Source organism: Sorex araneus, chromosome 4 (genome assembly GCF_027595985.1).
Source record: "Sorex araneus isolate mSorAra2 chromosome 4, mSorAra2.pri, whole genome shotgun sequence".
Lineage (NCBI taxonomy): Eukaryota > Metazoa > Chordata > Mammalia > Eulipotyphla > Soricidae > Sorex > Sorex araneus.
The window spans coordinates 196,726,227-196,731,092 of NC_073305.1; positions in this window are offsets into that span (position 1 = coordinate 196,726,227).

The following is a 4,866-nucleotide window of genomic DNA, read 5'->3' on the forward strand; positions in this document are numbered from 1 at the left end:
TAAATTTTTTAAAATTAAATCCTCATGTTCCCATGAGCTACAGTTACAAAATTTTCATGTTTGAGTTTCAGTCATATAATGATCGAACACCCATCCCTCCACCAGTGCACATTTTCCACCAATGTACTAGCATCCCTCCCCCCCGCCATGACAGACAATTGCCCTCTGACTCCTTCTCTACTGGTGTGTATTATAGTTTGCAATGTCTGTGTGGATTTTAAATGCCCTTTGGACGTGAATAAAGAGCGCACGCCTGTTCGTTGAGGTTTGGCCGCTTGGCATTTGTGAGGCGTAACTGTCCCCCACCTGCTTCTGATTCCGGAAGCCGTGAGTGAGGGTCCTGCCTCCTCCGTGTCATCAACAGTGTCATCACCATCACCATCGCCGTCATCAGTATTTGGTTGAGGGGGCTACATTCTACTATCTCAGGGCTTCCTCCTGGCTCTGTGCTCAGAGATCAGGCAGGGCCTGGGGGACCCTGGGGGGGGCAGGATAGACCCTGGGCTGGGCATATGCAGGCAAGAGCCGTCCCTGCTGGCCTACCTCTCTGGCCCCCACAGTAGCAACCTTTTTGTGTTTCAAAGTTCATCGGGAGAGATTTGTGCTGAATACACCAGCTCTTTCCCTCTCGGCCGATACCTCACTTGCATGCCCCGTGGTCCATGTTCAGACATGGCTGGCAGCCCCCTGGCCTCCAGGGGACCGTGATCTGGCCAAGAGAAATAGACTTGGCCATGAAAAGGGTCCTGGAATGTTCTATCCTGACTTTTGGTTTGGGAGATGTGTCCCAATGATCAATCCCGTATTCTCTTTGGTTTTGGGGTCACACCTGCAGGTAACTCCAAGACACCTCTTTGGGGGCTTGGGAGTTGCTCCTGGTGGTATATAAGGATTAAACCTGGGCTGGGGGCTTGGCACACAGAGTAAATATGCCAGTTCTTTAAGCTTATCTTTCTCCTCTCTCTCTCTCTCCCTCTCCCTCTCTCTCTCTTTCTCTCTCCTCTCTCTTTCTCTTTTCTATCTCTTTCTCTTCCTCCTCCCTCCCTCCCTCCTTCCCTCCCTTTCTTCTCTCTCTCCCCTCTCTCTCTTCTATTTAATTCTCTTCCTCCCTTCCTCCTTCCCTCCCTCCCTCCTCCCCTCCCTTCTCTCTCTCTCTCTCTCTCTCTCTCTCTCTCTCTCTCTCCTTTTCGGGAGGCCACACCAGCTCTGTTCAGAGCTTACTCCTGGCCCTGCATTCAGGGATCCCTTCTGGTGGGGTTTGGGGACCCGATGAGGGCTAAGTGCCCTTCTAGCTATACTATCGCTGGTCCCCACGACTCATTTCCTTCTCTCCCCATGAGACTTACATCCTGGGGGTCAGGAAGCAGTGCCTCGAAGGGTGAATGTCCATGTTCTACATGCGGGACACAAGGGTTTGAGCCCCTTTGAGCATCCCCAGAATCAACCCCCAAGCATGGAGTCGGAGTTGCCCCGGGCACAGCCCTCTGGCACAGGTGGGCTTCCAGCTGGTCACAGGCACGCCCTGGCTCAGACCTCACAGAGTGTCGTCACTCTGCCACTCCTGCTTCCTCTCCAGGTGCACAAAAACAAACAAACAAACAAACAAACAAAAAACAGTGACTCCAAGCACTGGGGATCAGTGAACATGAACCTGGGACAGCCAGGATTTGGCCTCCCTGGGCTGGAAACAGCACACGGTGATGTGTGCAGAACGGTGGAGCCGTGCATGGGGAGACCTGGGTTCAATCCCCCACCCCGCACAGCCCCCAAGCTCCACCGGGAGGGACCCCTGTAATAACATCAGCAACTAACATAAACCAACCAGCCCCAAGTCTGCACTGTGCACAGCACGACTGCTGGGGTGAGGGTGGGGGAAATCACCAGGTCTTCTGGAAAGTTCTATGGCAAGCTCTGGGCAAAGGCTGACCAGGAAGGTGGACCACTTGTCCAAGTTATGCTCACTCAGATGGCAGGGGAGCCCTGTGTCCCAGAAGCAACAGGCCCTAGCGAGACGTGGCCTTGGCCGTCCACACCACCTTGTCCACGCCGCCTCGTCCACGCCACCCTGCATCTGTCATCAGGCCCTTATGAGCCGGGGCCGGTGCAGCCTGGTGATTGCTACTCAAGGAGCAAGCTCTGACTCAGCCAAACTCTCATTAATCACGAGGGCGATAAATGGAATTGCGCAGGCGAGAGAATTGGATTTGTTTACTTTTATTGTTTGTTTATTATTATTTATTTATTTTCTTTTGCTTTTTGGGTCATGCCTGGTGATGCACAGGGGTTACTCCTGGCTTTGAACTCAGGAGTGAGTCCTGGCGGTGCCTGAGAGACCATAAGGGATGCTGGGAATCGAACCCCGGGTCGGCCACGTGCAAGGCAAATGCCCTCCCCGCTGTGCTATCGCTCCAGCCCCGAGATTTGGATTTGAACATGAGGAGTACGGGGAAATCCAAAGGCACAGTTTGTGGCTGAAGGACTGGAGGCGGCTCTTCCTGTCCGTCAGGGAGAGGTCAGGTAGCCGGGCGCATCGGGGAGCAGGGCCAGGACGCCCTGGGGGGCTGTAGATGGGAAGGTCTGTAGAAAACCGTGTCTGATTCAAGCTGTGAAAGCTGCCAGGTGCCATTGCTCTCAACACCTGACACATGTCAGTTCCTATCAAAACACCTGCAGGGGCCCAGCACCATAGCACAGCTGGGAAGGTGCTGGTCTGGCTCGTGGCTTGCCAGGGTTCGATTCCCGGCACTACATAGGGTCCCCTGGATGGGGGGGGGGCGTCGAGTAATTCCTGAGTGCAGAGCTAGGAGCATCCCTGAGCACCACTGGGTAGACACCCCTTCCCAAACAGAATAAAACAAAATAAACACCTGGGGCCAAAGAGACAGTACAGCAGAGAGGGAGTTTGCCTTGTATGCAACTACCTGGCTTCAATCCCTGGCATCTCATATGGTCCCCTCAGCACCACCAGGTATGGTCCCGTAAAACTTAAACAAAAACAAAGCCCCCCCTGAAAAATACCCATCAGTTTCCTGGGTGGAAGTGACCACTACCTGCCATCTGGGTTTGGTTTGGGTTCTGGTCGTACCTCACAGTGCTCAGATAGTATTCCTTTTCCAGGAGCAGGGACACCCGGCTGTGCTCAGAGGTCATTCCTGGCCAGTTTGGAGGACCATACGGGATGCCGGGGATTGAGCCTGGGTAGGCGTGTGCAAGGCAAGCACCTGGCTGGCTGTATTATCCATCTCTCTGGCCCCATCAGCAGCTTTCCTGGCTCTGTGCTGGGGGGTCATGCTCAGCAGTGCTCAGGGGACCATGAGGTGTCAGGATCAAACCCGGGCCTCCCGCACACAAAGCCTGTCCTCGGCCCATTGACTTTCTCTTGGGAGCCTGCTTTTTGTTTTTGCTGGGGATGTGCCACTCCTGGCTGAGTTTGGAGGCTGCTCCCATCTGGGTGGTGCTGGGGGCCGTGACCTTCTGGGAGCCCCCCTTACAAGCCTGCCCTCAGTCCTTTGAGCCTGGCCCCTCTTGCTGTCTTTGTAGGAGGTCGGGCCGAGGCACAGAGGTGCCCCCGGATGTGGAGGGGTGTCATGTGATGCCTGAACCATAGCCTCTGCTTCCTTTGTTTTGTTTTGGGGCCATACCCGGCAGTACTCATAGCTGACTCTGGACTTTGTGCTCAGGAATCACTACTGACAGGTTGGGGGACCCTATGGGGTCACCCGCTGTATTATTGCTCCGAACAGCCCAGCCTCCGCTCTAGGGCTCATTTCCAAGCCAGCATCACGTTTTTCCCTCCAGGGTACTTTATTTTTTATTCATTATTTGGGGGGGTTGTTAGGCTACACTTGGAGGTGCTCTGGGGCTAAACCTCTCCGCTCTCAGGCGGTCTAAGCAGTGTCTGGGGTCAACAGCTTGCAAGGCAAGTCACCTACCCCCTGGACTTTCTTTTTTTTTTTTTAATTTTTATTAGTGAGTCACCATGAGGTACAGTTACAAACTTATGAACTTTTATGTTTGCATTTCGTTTAAATCCCTCCACCAGTGCCCATTCTCCCGCAGCAATGTTCCCAGTATCCCTCCCACCACCCCCACCCCTGGATTAACTTTCTGGTCCAATTTTCTGGAGTTTTTTTTTGGGGGGGGGTTACACCCAGCAATGCTCAGAGGTTACTCCTGGCTTTGCACTCAGGAATTACTCCTCCTGGTGCTTGTGGGACCATATGGGACACCGGGGATCAAACCCAGTCCAGCCGCATGCAAGGCAAATGCCTTACCCACTGTACTATCACTCCGGTCCCTGGAGTATTTTTAAAATTAATTTTAACTTATTTTTTATTGTTTGGTTTGGGGGCCACGACTGGTGGTGCTCAAGGCTTAGTCTTATCTCTGCTCTCAGGGATCACTCCTGAAAGTGCTCAGGGAATGGTGTGCCAGTGATCAAACCAGAGAGGGCCGTGTGCAAGGCAAGGACCCTATTTGCTGTACCTCTATCCCCTAATTTTCCTGTTGTTTGTGTGTGTAAGTTTATTACTTTAAAATTATTCGTTGGTGTTTGGGCCACAGCTGGCAGTGCTCAGGGCTGACTCCTGGCTCCGTGCTCAGGTATTGCTCCTGGTGGGGCTTGGGGAAGTATATGTGGTGCCGGAGATTGAACCGGGGTCTACCGTGTGCAAGACAAGTGCCCTTCCCACTGTCCTATGGCTCCAGCGCTGTGTGTGTGGGTGGAGTATTTTAAAGCAAATCCCCGACGTCATGTCATTTTACCCGTGTGAGCATGTGCTGAACAGATAGGGAATTAAAAAAAAAAAAAAGAAAGAAAAGTCACAACTGCCATGTCACGATCACACCTAATAAAGTGAACCCTCA